The following is a 20,054-nucleotide window of genomic DNA, read 5'->3' on the forward strand; positions in this document are numbered from 1 at the left end:
CAGCGAAACCCAGCTGCTATTTTAGCTGGTATCACAGCAGATGGTTGGGCTGTTGCCAGGATTCCTTGTATGTCATAGATTGCCACCCATTTTCTGGGTGGCACCTTCATATTGCAAACCATGGTTGTATAAATACTTCACAATAATATGCCCCCTGGACAGAGAGGTGAGAGGAATGACTGTCCAAAAGCAGTAGCACCTTTGACTGTGGGGCCAACTAGGCATGTGTAACAGTGTTGCAACAAAGCAGGACATCATTCTCCTCAATCCATTCAACCAATGCCGCCTGTTGCCCCAAAAAAAAGAAAAAATTGGAAGCTCAAATACAACCATTGTTTTTGCTTAATGTCTGTACTCAGGTACAGAACACCACTTTGTGCTATTGCTTTGTGTCATTGTGAATGGGGGAAGCGTATGTAGCAACACACCTAACACTTGTCCCCTTGCACTATTGTTTATTGTTTACGGTTTACATTTTCTGTTTGCACAACATGTTTATGTTATTGTTTATTTTATTTCATTTTATTTATTTTATTTTATGTTCACTGTTATGCATCACCAGACCAAAACAAATTCCTTGTATGTGTAAACCTACTTGGCAATAAAACCTGATTCTGATTCTGACCTGGCCGCCAAAAACTAGAAATGGCGCCACAGAAATGAGAAAAAAAAAAACACTTTTTAAGGTGGTGAAACAGCAGGAGGGTAAGCAACTGGGAACTGTCCCAGCTCATTTTCACTGAATAAGGTTTCCTTTATTTTCCCCTTTACACCACTTTAAAAGAAGTTTTTGTTAAGCGGATTGTTTCTTCTTCAGATGTGTGTCGAACCGTGAGTAGCATAATGCAAATGTGTCTCAGCTGACCACGTCTGTTACCTGCACGCTGAATTTACACCCCTGCATTTCATGAAGCGCAGTAATGAGCCTGCACTTCTGTCTTTGAGTTTACTGCTACTGTGTCAGCAACCACACTGGGGAGACATAAATAGGACTGACTATTACGGAGGTTGCTGCCTGCAGTGACATTAAAAAAAGTTAATCGCTGATGAATTGCACTAATAATTGCACCCCAAGCAGCCTCATTGGCCACTGGACGTGGTGCTCAAGGTGCGATTATTAGTCCATATCGCAAGGTTTTGGAGAGGGTGGCAGACAGATAATAGCTATGTCTCTCTGATGGAGGCTGGCTGTGAGTGTCGTCCTCTCGCATCCTCTCCCTATTCTCTCCTTTGCTTCTTCCCTGTTAGGCTGTGACTCACCGGTCTGTCTGCCAGACATCCTCCCTCTCTCAGAGTCTAGGAGAGTGGGAGTGCTTCCTGATGATCAGCCAATTCGTCTTCACACCAGGCTGCATTCAGATGTCACATGACTGGGGAGAGGCAGCCAAGCCTGATTCCAATCATCTCTGGGACCTTGCCAGTGTTTCTGGTGCATTACAAAACATGAAGAGCTGTAATGTGCCACTGCCAGAAACCTGAGAAGGTGCGAGTGTGTGTGTGTGTATGTGTGTGTTGTCTGTCTGTCAGCTATCTGAATGGTTTGTTATGCTACCTTACAAGTAAGCTGCTCACAAACCTACCCTTCACAAAAGATGTGCTATAATCATATGTGATTAAACAGCATGTTTAGTCAGAATTGCTACAAATGGTGCTAATACTCATGTCTAACATAAAAAGCACTTTCACACTAAATATATATTTGTAAACCAAAGTGTTAATGTCAGATGCAAATATATGTAACCCCAAATCACAATCGCATTTGCAGAATCAATTGGTTTCTCTGTGAGTGACTGGAGAAAGCAGTGTTAGAAAATAAGTGGCTTCCTAGGCAGTGAATGTCAGTGAATTACCACTAGGGGGGAAACGATCATCTATTGAACAATGCCCTTTTTATGTCATTACCTGTTGTAGAATTCACAACTGGAAGGACATGCTAAAAGATGCAAATGATGATGAGGATAAAGGTGACAAAGAAGGAGAAGAAACACAAAACACAATTGTTGAATGTACACAGAACTTACAGGTACAGTTCTTCAGAATGTTACAATGAAGGCCGGAGATCGAATGATTGGGGCACAGCTGTGCTTGAATCCAGCAGGAAGCGTTCTCTGGGTGGAAAGGCTTTAATAGTCAGGTGCTGATGAGCAATGTGGGGGAGAGAGAGCAGGGAAACAAAAGAGCCGGAGCTTTCAGCGCGAGGGCAGAGTGGTGCAGCAAAGCCTAATCATAGTAATTAATATCTCACCATTGTTTGGCCTTCATGATAATGGCCATTTCTCTCCAGCATCATCCGTGTGTCTTCACCCCCTCGCTGAGCACTTCCCCTCCCTTGCTCAAGCTATTTCTTTTTTTCATAGTTTTTGTCTCACTTGTTCCAGTTAATTTGTAGTTTCTGTTCACCCATGTTATTATATGTTTGCAATATTTTTTCAACATTTACAATGCAACAATTTATACATTACACAACATTACACAAAAAAAAAAAACAAGAGAAAAAAAAAATAATAACATTCATGTCCCACTTTGAACAAATTGCAGAAATTGAAACCTCCTCCATTACACAATTAAGATTTTATTTCCATGACTTTACATTTTTGGATTCATTGTGGATATTCAGAAGGGTTTATTTAATTGTTTATTTCAGAATATGTAATCCTGTAAATTACATGTATATACATTACATATACCAGCCTGGCCCATATATGATGTTACACCATCATATACCGTACATGCCACAAGACTACCACTCAATTTCATGAGATTGCGAGTCTTTGGAGGAGACTTGTAAAGATAATTTATTATATTCTTTATGAGGACAGGGATGTGCTCACAGAATTGTCTTTACAGTTTTTTTTTTTCTTATTTCGTTTAAGCCATGTTCAGTGACCTTGCCAACAGTAAGACAAGTAAATGGTACACCTGAAGGACCATGTGAATTACCTTTGTCTCCAGAGCTGGATAGGTTTTTATAATGGGTTCTCCAGACAGGTCACCGTGACCGTACGCAATTTCACTCAATAATGCTTCAATAATAATTAACACAGATGCCAAGAAGAGTTAAGCCTCAATATTTGTTGATTTTATTTTCAGTACTCAAGATGGATGCTAAAATAGCCAGGATGTAGAAATTATATTGCATCATTTTTTACTGCACTTATATGGTAATATAGTTTTTGCAGTTGGCGTAGTCTCATTTTCTGGATGGTCAAAGTGATTAATGGAAAAGAAACAGTCACCTGGTCACAGGTATTACAATAAGAACACACCAGATTGTTCTGAATGGAAGGCTATTCACTTGGTAAAAGCTTTTTTCCATATCCACATGCTTATGTTCATAAATACCAATCAATGAAAAGCACATTCACAGAACTTGTAATTAGCATAAATGAATGTCCCTAAAATACAAGTTGCTGGAATTCAATTGCATTCAATTGGGAACTGCTGTTAGTGTTTCTAGCAACTTAGCTAGCTCAGTAATTCACCAGCATTTATTTCAGTCGGGAATAGAATTTATACATTATGCATGCTATCTAGCTACATGTTCCCACACGCTAAGGAGTGCACTCAGTGTTTCTCATGTACTCTAGTGTAATCATTATAACACTGCCTAATTACTGTTGTCTTCTATATGAAATCATTCATGTTGCTAAAATTCTATTTTCAATATCTCTGACCACCTCACCTCTTTGCTTGACATTCTGCTTGCAGAGTATGCCTTTAACTTTTTATTTGTTTGAGGTGACGGACTGTACTGTAAGTTTCGGCTAATTCAGCTGAGGAAACTTTTTTTTAGGTCAAGTGCTTATGGGACAAATCAGATTGGACTAATAAAAATAAATCTCCCCCTCCTTTCTGTTTTCTCTCATTTATTTAACTGTAAATATTAGCTAAATATAAACTCTAAATATTTTTGTATTGCTATGATGGTATTAGCTAAACCAGTTTACTCTCGATTCTTCCATGACCGAGGACTGATATCTCCACAGAACTAAGATAACATTGGTGTTAGATTGCAGACTTAGCCAACATTAGCTACGTAGCTAGCCAGCTGTTGACAGCTGAGGTTAACAGCAGCTATAGCAGCGGTAACTTAATTAATTGTTGTAGGATGTGAGTAAAACACAAATCAGATGAAACATTGTCCTTTAATGTACATTCAGCTAATCTTACATTCATGTAATTATTAACTTCATGTGAATTTCAATACCTTAATACGTGGGATTATTTACATTGTAGCTGTTAATTTAGCAAATGTTAGCCATCTAGTCTTAAATTCTAGATACCCCAGGGTCAGAAAATGTGAATGCAATTGATGATTACTTCACTTTTAGCTGCTCTTAGCTGAGGTCTGTCAAAGAGTAATGGTATCTCAGTAGCTCCTTTAAAATGATAGATGTTCATTGCAATATACTGTATATCAGAAAAAGACGGATCTCCTTGAAATGAGAATGGTAGGTTCCGGTGAGAGATTCAGTGTATTTACGCATGCTTTGTAGGTTTGTCCTGTTGTCCATCCGTCTGCCTCATTGTAGCTTTTACCCTGTGTGTAACTGCAGATTTGGGATTTCCCTGCTGTAACGGGCTAATCGTAGCTCTCCCTCTCACTCAGCACCAACAAGGACCCCCCCCCCCCCCCCCCCCCCCCCCCCACCCCACCCAACACCCCCTTTAGTTTTACAGCATCTTCTCACAAATACTCACATTTTTCTTAAAATAACTTAACTCACAAAGCTGATCCTGATGAAGTCCTCATAACAGTCCCGTAGCCCCTGCTCCCTCCCCCTCCACCACTGAAGAGGAAGGATGCCCCCAGCCACAGCAGTCCTTCCTGCCACAAAGTGCTGAGGTGAGAGTATCTTTTTCTGTTTGTTCTTGTTTTAAATGCAGACTTAAAAGAATGTGTTCCTTCCTCTGAGTGAAGATGCAAAACTCTGGATCATAACACATTCTCTTTATTCTGCAGCTACTGATTCCTGAGAGTTGCCATGCAAACTTCTCGAGGGAACAGCAGGAGTGGTTTGGTCGGGTGCTGTTTACCAGGGACAGGTTGGGTAAGACGGTACTCACCACGGACTTACGTCTGTGGTGGCACCCTCCCCAGCCCTGGACAATCTACAACCGACCACATGCCTCACCCGCCTGCCTTCTTCACATATTTGCTGTTCCTCTGGATGCCCTACCGCAATTGGGCATTCAAGCTGACATGCACCCAGCCTGGTGTAGGAGACCTCTTACAAAGGCTGGGCTTTACAAGACCATCTGGAGGGTCTTGGACATCGACGGTTGGTGCTTGTTGGCCACCGAGTACCTAGAATTCCAGAGAAGGTTTCTGGTTGGTCGCAGGATGTCTGGTTGGTCGCAGGATGTCCGCAGGATGTCAGCTGGATCCGACTCACCGCTGCCAGTTTCAAGCAATTCTTACATACAAGTCAGTAGCGATCAAAATTACTTGGACATACGTTCTGTGAAAAATAAGCTTGCTTTAGTTGTTAATTGAAGATGCACAAAAAAAGAAAAAGCATACAGGACACACACACACGCACGTGCAAACATTAATATGTAGCCTGTGTGTCTACATGAAAATTGCTCTTGTTCCAGGCTGTTCTATGACCAGTGGGTCATGAGGCTGGTACAGGAGCGTGCTTTAGGGGACAGTGCCATCCAGCTGAACAGAAAGGTGTGCGAGGAAGCCTGGATGTGGTGGTCCATCCAGTACCGTAGCGAGTGTCACCTCCACGTTTGGATCCATTTTGAAGATGGATTTGACAAAGAAGGTGAAATAAATTAAGTAGCTATAAGTCACTGTTCTGCAGCCCACCAGATGAAGGATTCCTTTGTGTTTCACTTTTCCTAAAGTGAGTTTATCCGACCCCCCTTGCTTGCTTTCAGGTGACAAAGAAGCTAGCTGGTTTGCTGCAGACATGGCGGCCTGGGAAATGAGTCCGGTCTGCTGGCCTAATGCAGTGATACAGCGTTGGCAGGGTGCCACCACCACCCCCCCCCCCCCCCAACCCTCATCTACGAGGACTGGGACTGCTGCTCCACATTCAGCGGGTCAAAGACAGCGGCCATGCTCCATGAATGGGACGAGCTGGTGGTCACACTGGACGTGTGGCACCTCATGGGTCGCTTCGCTGTGGGGGTCACCACGGAAAGCCACCAACTCTATGGAACGTTCATGCAGCAGCTGTCTATTTCCTTTTCGAATGCGATGAAGAAGACGTCTGCGGGAGGCAAAGCAGTCAGCCTGACTGATGCTGAGGTCTTGTTGTCGTTCACCGACAAGGAGCTTGCACTCCACTGCGTGGAGCTGCAGAGATGGAGCGACTCATTGGTGAGCTCATCGAGACCTTGGACAGAGAGAAGGGACACTCCCGTTAATGGACCACAACCGCATCCAGGTGATCTGGGCAGAGCAGAGGCGCCACCTCCGCTGCATACAGGACCCACTGGGTGTGAGCCTGAACACCCAGACCAGTTAGCTAATGAAGGGAGGCATCAAGCTGCCGGTCTTTCACTGCGTGCGATTCGTCGCGGTACACGGATCATCAGTCAACACCAGGGTAATTTTTGGTAAATGTAAGTTTCACCTTTCAGCTTCACTGACATGTGGTTTCCTTTCAGGAGATCGTGCTAAGGCCTCACATTTCCAGGTGTTCCTGCTGGACAGACTGGTGAGGTAGAAAGAGAGCCGCGCCGCAGCGGAGGGTCGAGCACAGCCCCTGCTCTGCAGCAGTCGCTATTTGCAGCACTCGCTTAGCCAGCTCAGCCAAAGGGTGCTTAGCCAGAGTCTGGTTAAGGATCACACCAAGCCTGGTGAGTACACTCATGAGTGGCTTCCTAATGTCAGGGCCAACTCTCGCTTTGATGCACGATTAAAACTTGTGCCAAAACATGCTTTGCAGGGGGACTTATCGGCGTCAAGTACCTGTACTCGCAGACAGGCAGGGTGCTGCAGGATGTCAGCTTGGACCCTGACACTCCAGACAAGAACTTCCAGGATTTGGATCTGGATGTCAAGGATGAGGGCTTTGAGGAAGAGGATGACCCCACGGTCCACTATCTGGCATCCGCCATCTCTTCAACAGCCTGGTCAGGCGATCCAGCTGACGCAGCCCCATCTGGGCCATCGTGTCCGGCCACCCCCAAAGCCTTTCCCCATTCCCCCACCACCATCCAGGATCTTCCCCGGGCACCCACTCCACCAGCTCCCAGACTCTGAGGTAAATAATGATTAATACAAAGTGTACTAACACAGCAGAACTGCTGCATGACAAACAAGGGCATTGTTGCATTTTAAGACATGCATTAAATAAAAATTGCATTCCGCCATGTGCTTTCAGGAGTTCACAGACTGACAGTCAGCCAGGCTACCAGCACGTTACCCGGCTGGCCAGCAACCTTAGTGGCTCTGAGGGGACTGGACTCAGTGTCGGACATCAAGGTGGATGCTGGTACGTCTGTGGAGCGCTCTCCCGGACGCAGACAAAAGCCTACCCTTCCCAGCACCTTGAGAGGCTATTGAAGACCTCCATTGTGCCTGGAAAGGAGAGTCTCCAATGGCAAGTTCAAAGACAGTTTCTTTCTCAAACAAGCCTTGGGTCCTGCAAATTGGCCGAGCGCCAGTAGCCTAGTGGAGGCCATTTGCAGTCAGCTCTGCCATCTGCACCCAACCGGGTTCATGTCCAGAGGAGTCGGGAGGACACAGTGGGCAGCAGTGCTTACGGATTACGTCCATATCCACAAACTTGTGCTGGACAGCCCGAGGCTGATAGCCCGGACCACACTACAGCTGTTTGAGTTTAACCTGCACACTCTCTCCCGGTGGTAAGTGGCGACTACATGCGGAAACTGTTCACTACACGTCTGTGATGTAATGTATGCTATAAGTCTCTCTCAAAACGTGTAACTATTCGTGTGGCCACATGCGCAAAAACTCATCGAATAGGAGAGAGCTGTGCTGGAGCAAGCTGTAGTAGCTCCCTCTATTCTGGCCGTCGCCTCCCAGCCGCTGGCTCCACCATGGCAGCTCCTTTGGGGTGACCCCCCCCACCCCCTTTTTTGGTAAGGCTAAAAAAGTTAGTGCCTCTGCATGGCATCCTGGAACAGTGGGTGTTGTCACCTCAGAGGTGAATCGGCTCAACTATATTGCCAATTTCTCTCTCATGACAAAATTCAAAACTGGTTTAGCAATGGTTGTGACATGTATGAACACATTGCTCTCACGTCAGTAATTCAGTAACAGGTTTTAGTTTTTCCTTGGCTGTTTAATACAATGCTTAACTGCAGCAGTCAGTTAGCAGAAAGATTAATCCAGTCCTTTTCAAGAAAGTAAATACAAGCCAATTCCAAGGTCAACAATATGGTTTAAAATATATCAGCTTTAATGTTTTGTTACATTTAAGGACATATAACGGTTCCATACAATTGTAAGAGGTATTTGAAAAATCGGAGTACCATAGGCCTGGAAGTTTGCCCATCACATTGTTATTGTCCTGGACCTGAGTGCTACAAGTAGTTTGTTCCCACTTGTGCTGCACTGTGTTCCTGTAATCTCAGCCAAAGTGATCTGCTAATGAAACTGTTTGAGTAGAGCAAGTGGCAGTCATGGCCAGAGGACAGCGAAATGCATGAAGTTACACTTGGAGTGGAGCTCACAGTCAGCAAACTAATCTCATGCAGACTGACCTGGGGAAACATTACTTTCAAGTCTCTCAATTTTCTTTTAAAAATAACAATTCCAGCTCTGCCACTGTGCAGTGCACCAAAGAAGCACTTAATGAAAAAAAAGACAATTTGAGGCTCCAGGAAGATTGTGATGATTCCGCTGAAAGGTTGCTTTTTGCGGGGGATGGTTTGAGGGTGCATTAACTGTCTTAATGACGACCTTACAGTGTGAGTCATCCTGGAACATGGTAATAAAGTAGTCGGAGAGACACTTGATGCCACCCTTCTCTGCTGAAGCTTGCCATTCAGTACCAGCCTTTTAGTTGCAAGCCCTCTTGGTCAAGTTCTGAATAAACGGCACAGCTCTATTCCAGTAAACCCATCACTCTGAATCCGACATACTGGGTTGTGAGGGGTTCTGACCCAGTGTGATGCAGAGATTTTTGTGTATGACTGAGGCTTCGGGTGGATTTTTCAACTTCTGCACTGCGAAGCAAACTGACTGAACGACTGGAAATCATGCAATTCAGTGGCGATAGTTACTTGAAAGTAGCTAGCTAATGATGACGATCATGATGGAAACGATGTACATTTTATTTTATGTTTTAGCTGTAGCTAACTGATTTGTTGATTTGGGTTTGCAGACTCTGGCATTGGCCATGTAACAAAAAAAACCAAATCAGTTAGCTAGAGCTAAAACATAAAAAATGCATAATATGAAGTTGATGAAGTTTATTAATACTTAACAGCTGCCTATGACACTGTAAATCATAGATGTCTTCTGTGCAAGATCCTGGAAATCACCAAGGACACGCATCTCACTGAACTGATGGAGGCCATGCTCCAAAATCGATGCTTCTTTGTAGAAATAGCAGGCAAACAAAGGAGATGGAGGAGTCAGAAAAAATGGCCTTCCACAAGGGAGTGTTCTACAACATCTACACAAACGACCAGCCAAGAGACCGCCCCACTCATCACTTCATCTATGCAGATGATCTTTGTATTACCACTCAAAGCACTGATTTCAATTAAGTGGAGAAAGTTCTGACTGATTCCCTCTCGAAAACCTAATCACCTACTATGAAGAGAACATGCTACATGCAAACCCCTCAAAAACACAAGTCTCTGCTTTTCACCTGAAGAACAGGGAAGCAAATCACAAGCTCGAGATAGCATGGTCTGGCATACACCTAAAACCCTCAGCAAACCCACTCTACCTAGGGGTAACTTTGGACGGGAGTTTAACATACAAGACCCATATTGAAAAGACCAAGGCAAAAGTGAGCGCACACAACAATGTCCTTAGTAAGCTCACCAGCATGAGATTGGGAGTGTGTCCAAACACCCTACGCTCAACAGCACGCACATGCTTTAATACGCACTATGACACTTCACACAGCGAGAGCAACTCCTCAACCGAGTTGGCGGACGTCCATTCATTCTCTATGCAGCTGAGCGACGCCCAGAAACAAGAGCAATCAAAGTTGCCCACAGTTTAACTTTTTGCAGGCATTGCCTATCAACAGCCAGTCAGAGTTTCGGGCTTCGGTATTTCTACAACCAATATGATACCATTTCACAAATTATTGTTCCGCTCAGTGAGGAAAAATGGACGAACAACATTATTATGATACAATTGCGCCCAGTGTTATACAACGTCTTTTAAAAAAAGAGTACAGGGAAAAGCATCTGAAAATTACGCTGGGGCAGCAGTTTCACGCTGCTTGCTAGCTAGCGAGGTAGACTGAGAGATATATGGCTAATGAGATAGCAATAACAAATATTTATCAGTGTCCTGACATAACTATAGAAACAAAAGGAGATGATATGTGGCTATATGGCAAAAATGCATCTTTGATGATGCCGTTATTTCTCTGCAATGATATATATTTGCACAAGACCTCTAAGAGAATACAACGGGAAGCTCCTGCCCCTCCCTAGAATTGTGCTGACTAGGCACACTGATCTCTGATTGGTTAAGAACAAGACACGGGTCATGAGACAACCAGAGTAGCTTCACAGCTTCATCATGTGCCGGGGCCTATCTGCACAGTGGCTTCATTTTTTCTGTTACAGAACTGTAGGTAGGCCTAGTACAATTAAATAGCTTGATAACTACTTTCTAGCTAACAGTTGAATTTTGCTAGCTTAGCTAGCTAGCAACTGTTGCCTTGGTGTGTTTAGCTTGTGCTTAATAATAAAAGTTTCAAATGCATTGAAGTGAGTAATATTTCCAAAGACAGAACACCTCAAGTTACGTATTGTCACTATTTACTGTAGTCTAAGGGGGACCAGCATCTATAACCGGTAGTTTGATAACAAATAATGAGCTAGATAATGTTAGTTAATGGTTACAAACGCAATTCTGTCCAAGTCTTGGACATAGTGATATTATAGGTTCATATCTCAAGTTAAGTATTAGACTGTAGCATGACAATGCAAATGATTGTATTGATATAGCTAGGTTATTTATTTTAGTGTAGCCTAACCAACAGCATGTTTGCTTGCTAAATCGGTTGTAGTCTACACAACACTTCTGCCAACTAAACAGTTAGTCTAACAAGCTAAATATTTGTTTAACTAAACACTTATTTTAGCAACTTGCTACTCCCGGCTCATTTCTCCCGTATTGTGACACCATTTTGTAATAAAGGCTGTAGCTACTGAAAATCAATTTATCGGCAGATTGTGTATTGCCACTTATAGCCAGCAACACCAGGACAGATCTGTCATTCCCAGGCTAGCTATCTGGCATCTGTCTCTCTGCCATGATTTAAATGGGTGTGCACCATAAAAATCAGCCTTACGTCCATTTACATAACCAAAACCAAGTTTCCCGTGTGAAATACATTTTGATTGTATACCAAATATTATCTAAGTAGCCTAACTGAAGCTAGTTAAGTAGATGACTGTAGTAATTTCAGCATACTCACTGTTTATTTTTCCGTCATTTTGATGGAACATTTTGCTGTACTGAAAACTATGTTTTACCATAAGAATGCTTCTGTCTGGAGCTGCTGGCTATCTGGTGCCTACCTTTCTGAAATGATCTAAATGGTTTGCGCCATTAAAATCAGCCTTATAGCCATTTAAATAAGCAAAACCAAGTTTCCCTTGTGAAATAAGCTTAGGTCATTTCAGTTGAGAAATATCACAAAGGCTGGGTTAGGCTACCAGCAAAATGTGCATGTCATAGTGTTGGGAAGTTCGATTCATTAAAATGAATCAGTATGCTTGAGTCAGTTCATCTAAATAAATCGTACTTTCAAGTCATTGGGTCATTCAAATTTATTTTCCCAGACTGCAGTGTGCCTCCTACATGATGTTTTGGTTTGGTTCTGCTGTGTTAAAAATAATAATAATAATAATAATAATAATAATAACTTTTGCCGAACATAGGAGAGAGCAGGGAAATAACTAATGGCTTTTGTGTTTGGCTAAATTCTGAAAATGTAACTAGAGATAGATTAATCATTTTTAATACAAACAATGTTGGCTATGATTGCACCACAATGAAATTTGATGTCACAAGTCACGTCGTTGCCTAAAGTTAAAGTTGAGTAAATGCAGATTGAACTCAGATAGGGAGTTGAACAAAGCCAATCAATTGGTTTAAAAATAGTCGATTGACAACAGGCTAATAATAGCCTATAGAGTAGATACAAACTATTCCAGTGTGATAGACTGGTGTCTTTTCGCAATAGCATTACATGCAGCATTCAAAATGATAAAGAATACAGGCAAGATAGACAACGGTAAATCTGACCGTTCATGGCTTTTTAAGTGTTCATCATTTTTTTCCCCTTCTGCAATATTGATATTCAAATAATATCAATGTTCAATACATATGTTTAGGAAATGTCACGAAGAGGGAGCCATATGGATTTCATGATGGCAGAGATATCAAAATATTTAAAGTGAAAACGGTCAAATTGACCGCTGCGGTCGTTCTAGTGTTAAAGGCAAGCTCGATGCATCCATCTGAAAAGTCAGTGTTGCATTTTACCCTGCGTTAGGTTTTGCACCTGTCTGCCTTCTGCCATGCTTAAGCTTGGTTCACTATGTCAAAGGTCATACCTACTATTGAAATAATATAGGCTACAGTAATATGCAGTACATATTAATAATAACAATAACATTATTATTAATATATTTAGATGGGTCCACTTGGAACATATTTTTCCTTGGTGTGATGTTGAAAGTTGCTTTACACAACAATGTGATTTGATTGATTTAGAATTGTATTCTATGTTTACAATGTTATGATACTAAAATGCTTCTGTGACCAACATAATTGAGCATAAAATGTGAGGAAATATAGTGATAGGAATATTCTCTCTTGAGCCTGTCAGTCTTTTCAGTCTTTTTCCCCATCATGTTAAAAGAAATGAAACGCAACTCAAATAAAGAGGCACGCTCTCGGTGTGCGCTCCCGGTCTTGTCCCTGAACTGTGGAGGGTGGAACACATTTAAGCACCTGGGCTGTTTAGCTAACGCAACCCAGGTGCGTGCGCTCTCTCTGCTCAGTCAAGACCAATCCGGTTCAAAGCCGGTCTGAATGCCACAGATATGCAGCCAACATGATTTGGTTTATCCAAATGAAGCCCCAGAGGAGTTTATTTATTTATTTATATATATATTTTTTACAGAAATTTTAATTTTATTTCATTTTTTATTAAAGTTCTTATTTGTTTTTAATATTATTCTTTTTTCTTGGCTGTTATTTTTCGTTTGTTGATCTTGCCATGGGCTGCCTTTATTTCTTATATTTTAAACTTGGATTGCATGCATATTTTATATTGAAATATGTCTACTAATCTTGTTTTTTGTTGTTGTTGACATACATAAAGACTTGAAGTCTTACATGTCATTTATTTGTTTATTATGAATTACAAGTAAAACTAATTTCATTGTTACAATCGGTTCATAATGTATAATTAAGGGCAAGGCCATTTCTCAGCACAAGAAAAATAATAGAATGTTATACAGATACATTGGGTTTTGTATAGAGAAATGGTCCATGTGCTAATTTTTTTTTTTAACCAAATGCAGCGAGTATGCCCATATAACCAAGTTCTAATTATCATCAACGTTGCCTTTCATGTCATTATAAACATCCCAGTGACACTTTTCAAAAACCTAAACACTTATTTCAGAAAACATAGCATTTCCTGTTTGCATCTGTGTCGCAGCAGCCATTAGCATGCCTATACTCCTCGAGTCGTTCTTTTTCAGTACGCTTTTTTTTTTTTTTGAGTTTTTGTACCAGTTAAATCTTTCCGTTAGTTTCATTTGTTTGAACCTTTCAGTAGGCTACATTCAGCACAATCAGTTAGTTCATTTCGGTCATTTGAGTCTTTCAGTACATTCACTACATGTGGTTCATTTGAGTCATTAGTATATTCAGTTCATCTCGTTCATGTGAGTCTTTCGACCTTTGAACGAATTAAAGGAAACAAATGAAAGACCGGTCGGATGGGCTACCGCTCCAGCACAGTAGTACATGAGCGATAGCGATTGCTTATTGTTTATTTAATGACATAAATAGTATTTGCAATGCCTACAGTGTAAATACTAAAAAAAATACAGTAGGCATACACCAATTGCTTACATTTTGATAATTGTCTTTATTGTTTTTAGTCTTCAGTGACAAAAAAATTGTCATAAATTAAGTCACCTACGATTCGTTCTCCAAAAAAAATTGTTCAAAAAGAACAAATCGTTCACGAACAACATACCACTAGCATGTCAGTGAAAACTGCATTGGGTAAGGTACTGATTTAAACATAGACTAACATTGGATAGCATGAGCAGTGGGACTTGCGGGTTGTCTGTCTGTACTACCAAAGACGGCCAATGGATTAAGAAAAATCTACAAGGATGTCCAGTCTGAAAATTGAATATATTCATTTATACTTGATTTAAGTGGCCGGCGAAAGGTTAGCTATAGCGTTAAAGTTTGTGGTTAGCCTTATACACAGATGGTGGTGGGCTGGCTCATTAAAGTGACAGCTTAGTAGCAGCAGCTTTATGGGACGAAAAAAAGATATCTGTGATCGACTGGCCGTCAGTATAGTTGGTGGTAATCACAGTGTTAGCTGATGTTTTTCCCTATGCTATGGTGCTATGTGTGAACAAACTGACTTAGCTAGCTGACTTATAAATTATCAGCGGTCGCTACCGACAAATTGCATCGGCAGCCATTACACTGTGCAAAAGAGACAAACTCATCACGTGACATGTCATGTTGGCCAAGGAAAAAACCTTGGGCCGTGGAAAAAGCGCCATTTTGAGAAGGCAGTTTCCCTTCTAGTTCTTACACAGTTCAGTGAAATTAATTCACCAAATTGCCATTTAAGGAACAGCCCAGATTTTAAAACATGAGCAAAAAGGCACTAACACACAACAAGATGGACAAGCCCAAACTGAACAAAACGGGCAATCCCTGCTTTTTATAAACACGAAGTATTTTGAAGAGTAACTAGTAGGTTGGTATACCCAGTCAATTAATATGTGGGAAAATGATGTAGAAATGGGATTTTTAAATAATACACTCAGAATTACACCTGTGTTTATTTTTGTAACGCGATTGGCTATACCCTCCACAAATCTGAGGAAATCAAATGTGATGTAACACAGTCGAACAGAGCGAGAGCTATGAATGCCAAAGTAAGGGACATTAACAGGAATACAAATCCCAATCTCAACATCAAGGAGACCAATGAGGTATAAAATCCTCTTGCTAATATTTATTATGGGCCACTGCCTTATAATTTTGAGCCTGCAAGACACCCAAGGTACCGGGAACAGGCAAGGATGAGAAAAAAAAACAACGGGGAATGGCAAGAGATTAAGTCGTGGTTTGTTGAGAACCTGTGGTGAATTGGAAAGATGTATTGGTGAGTAATAGTACTGAGAGTTACTTTACTATGACAAAGTTTCTTATACTTCACATTGTTTGTTAGTACATATCAAGCAGTGGCTAACAGTGGCTAAACTAACAGTTGTCAGGTAGAGGCTGCATTTAAAAGTTTGACCCACGATGTAAAAATGAAGTTTTCTTCATTAAAATTGAATTACAGCATTCGTCTCATTATTTAATAGCCACACCTCGTATATAACAAAAGATTAAATAAGTCAAAGAAATATCCTCTAAACCACCTTCTTTGCTAAGATGATAATATGCATCCATTTTTTCCCAATTATGTATAGTACTAAAATGTAAATAAATTATAATGGAAATATTTATCTAATATATAAATATTCAACATATTAATCATCCCCTGCCCTCAACTCATTTGCAGAGGTACCTTTTTTGTTTTTGAAAAAATGTTATTACACTCAATTAACTAAAATATACTGCAGGTGCAGAGGGCCATAAATAAATAAAAAATAGAAATTCTTATCACACACTGCAAAACGCTCAATCTTCACTGAATCAACATCATTTTATTTGAGCTCACATGCTGACAAAACAAGTAGAAAAACAAAAGTACCCAGGTGCACAGAGAGAGAAAAAACAAGGTGCACAGATGTTAAGTTCTCAGTGCTGGAAGGTACAAGTCACAGGCCCCCAAACAGGAGAAGTTAATTTGGGTTTGTCGGGTTCACCTAGAAGGCAATTATTAAACAAGTGTGCGCACAATGCAGCCTGGTCTCTGTCAACAGCCACTGTTTGAGTACACAAGATATAATTTAGTAATGAGAGTACAAATGTATTGGTAATCATTCCCCCGCAATGGTAAATCACATACATCACAATCTGAACAGTGCAATTATGCCATTTATTTGGGGAAACTAATTTATTGTATGACACACAGTGTATTTCCTGGCATGTAAACGGGCCTTGGTGTTCCCCATCATTGGGTCAGGGTTACCAGGGTTCAGAGCCCTCTCTCTCTCTGCTTTCCTTTGATTATCAGAGGACTGCATTGTGCCACCAAATGCATAGTAATATAACTGTAGTTTTTATGTTGCAACACCCCAGGAACAGACTTCAGGAACCCCAAAGGATGAAACAGAAACAGTGGGTGGGTCCAATAAGTGACAATTTATTAACCAATGTGCACACACAGGGAGAGTGTCTCCTGGGCAGTACAAGAGAAACTGAAGAATATTCCTGAAACATTCCCCTTGGTTGTGAAAAATCAGAAACGCAGTATGTTAGTCACTTCCTTAGAATGTACTCACCAATCACTTCCCACTACATTGACATTCAGCCATCTTCTGAACACAATTCGACACAGATTACCGTATAAGGCTGCACCCTTTATCTCTCCCCATGACCATGCACCTGTTGTCGTGCCCAGAGGTGGTTGAGGGACAAGATCTTGAAGCACTGGAACCTGTTACACATTGGCCTCAAAACATTAATAAAGAAATAGAAATGAGATTCAGGATGTAAAGTCAAGAAGAAATACATAAGGCATGACCCCTCTGGCCGATGGCTCGGGCTTAGTCTAAGACTACCAGATGGAGCATATACATATAAATACACTATATGACCAAAAGTATCTGGACACCGCTCGGCCCCTTTGTTCCAGTAAAGTCAGATGTTAGTGCTACAGTATACAATCGCATTCTAGATGATTCTCTGCTTCACTAACAGTTTGGGGAAGGCCCTTTTCTGTTTCAGCATGACAATGCCTCCAGGCACACAGTAAGGTCCATATAGAAATGGTTTTGTCGAGAATGGTGTGGAAGAACTTAACTGGCCTGCACAGAGCCCTGACCTCAATGGCATCCAACACCTTTGGGATCAATTGGAAAGGCAACTATGAACCAGGCCTAATGGCCCAATCAGTGCCCAACCTCAGTAATGCTTTTCTGGCTGAGTGGAAGCAAATCCCTGTAGCAACAACATTTACTATAAAGCCACATATAGGTTATAACCATTAACAAGTAACTAATAGAGGACAATTCATTGGGACAAATGGCTTAACAGTTGTTTCTGTATAGTGGGGCATGTTCCATTGCTTCCTTACTGCAGGTGTAAGAGAGCTTTCAGTATATAGTCTTGATTCTAGCCCTTTGATTGCCTTTGGAGTCTGTTATTGGTGTTTGTCAACATGAGGACCAGAGTTGTCCTAATGAAAGTCAAGGAAACCATTATAAGGCTGAGACATAAGAAAAACAAAAACTGTCAGACATAGGCAAAACCTTATTAAAAAAATAAGAACCTCCAAACACCTGTCCTGACACATCAGGAACACTCTTCAGGAGGCAGGCTGCGGCAAACTTCACACTACAGATGCGACACTGCAAAATGCAAACCACTAGTTGTAAAGATATGTTGTAAACATAGTCTCATCATTGAAATACTGGTAATATTACATATAAGTGATTATGCAAATAGTACCATTGTGAAACCATCTTGCCAGTGATATAGAAACCTTCTTAATCGATACTTTCCTCAATAATGTTCACCTTTGCGTGGTCAGGAAATCACTTGGAATGCAAGGTACACTTTCCTGACTGCTCAGCATACTGTGGCTTCACTAATATTTTTATTTCTTTGGCTTTAATGATAGCCTGTTTCTCATTTTATTTCTTAAATAGTTTGTATCTGCTCTGTTTTAGTTTCCTCAATTTTGTATTATTGTGTAATCGTATATCCTGTGTGTTGGTTTTATTTTGCTTGTATTATTGCCCTCAAAAGTGAAGCACTTTGCATTGCATTTGTGTATGAAACAAATGAACAAATACATTTTTAAAATTATATTTACAGCATATAAAAATGTATTGGTGCGAGGAAGTGGAGCTCAATACACAGCCTGTACCACTGTTAGGGCTTGCTTCACTCCGAGTTGGCAATGTGGACTCTTATTAATTGCTGGAGGTAAATAATCTGTAGCTTTCATAAAGATAATCGTACAAGTGCCATAAAGGATCTTGTCGGTCTCTAAAAACCTGTTCACTTCTAAATGCTTTTCTTACAATGATGGCTCGTTCATTGACACAAACCTCACATTCATTTCTGCTGTTGGTGTGCGTGTGATTTCACCATGTGGCTCATAGGCCATGAAAGACTATGTTGCCCCAGCAGCAAGTCTGGCTAAGTTGTGAAATTGCTTCGTGAAAATCTGAAAATTTTGAGTTCATTCCAAAAACTAATCGGGTTAACTCGAGTTAGCCATGCACATGAAACAGGGCCCAGAGCTGTTTCCTTGCGACTGTTTCCATCACATTTAGGATTTTAAAAGATGTAATGGTGATTTTTATTATGAAATAACATAGACTTCAAATGCCATTTGCTGTCAATTATGCAACAAAGTCCATTAAAGTCAATCTAAAGTGCGCGCCATTAAATGTGGTGGTAACTTTGCTCTAGCTTTAAGAACTCATGTTCTAGTAGAGCAGGTCACACTAAGTTTGCAATGTAATTGCAACAATTAGCATATTCTGGTGGCGATTTGAGTAAGAGTGAAAACAAAATTATAGGGAATATGTGCAATGACGTGGGAGTAAGTTGTCAAAGACTGCAATTAGCTTAACATTTTGTGAAAGGATGTTTTTTTCTCACAAGCAGGATGCAATCACTGTGTCTTCGTTCCTACAAATTTAAAGTTCAGTTCTTTGGTGAGCTTCACAGGACAATTTAAATTCGGTCTGCATATACTCTGTGATGCATAGAGTTTTATGGCTTCATCACTTCAGTCTTTAGTTCACAATGACATGAAAATCCCGTTGTTAAGTAGCCAAGAAACAATACATTATGATGCATTTTATATTGTATCCTGAACTATTGTGTATACTATTGCAGAAAATAATGTCAATACGTTTAAAAAAAAAGTAACAAACAGAATGACAGAGTATGTAATTATACTGTCAGCAAGTTAATTTAACAAAACATGTTGCTGTGATTTGTATGCTTAAAGTAAATGCAATTATTATTAATATTATTATTATTTTTATTATTATTATTATTATCCATTCACACATCCATTACCTATAGCTGCGTATCCTGGGCAGGGTCGCGGGGAGTGCTGGAGCCTATCCCAGCGTGCATTGGGTGAGAGGAAGGAATACACCCTCAACAGGCTGCCAATCTATCGCTGGGCACACACACCATTCATTCACACAGTCATACCTATGGACAATTTAGAGTTTCCAATTAGCCTACGTGCATGTCTTTGGTCTGTGGGAGGAAACCGGAGTACCCGGAGGAAACCCACGTGGACACTGGGAGAACATGTCAACTCCACACAGAAAGGCCCAGGCGGGATTCGAACCCTGGGCCTTCTTGCTCTTATTAGGGGTCCAAGCAGCGAAGCTGGTGGAACCCTATTGTATCTGTTAGGATTATTATTCTTATTTTTCTCCGCTAAAAGTGTCTGAGGCTCAGCAACCATGAGTCCTAGAGCAACCAAATTTGGCAGGTGGGTTCC

The sequence above is a fragment of the Anguilla anguilla genome, chromosome 3, assembly GCF_013347855.1.
Source record: "Anguilla anguilla isolate fAngAng1 chromosome 3, fAngAng1.pri, whole genome shotgun sequence".
Classification (NCBI taxonomy): Eukaryota; Metazoa; Chordata; class Actinopteri; order Anguilliformes; family Anguillidae; genus Anguilla; species Anguilla anguilla.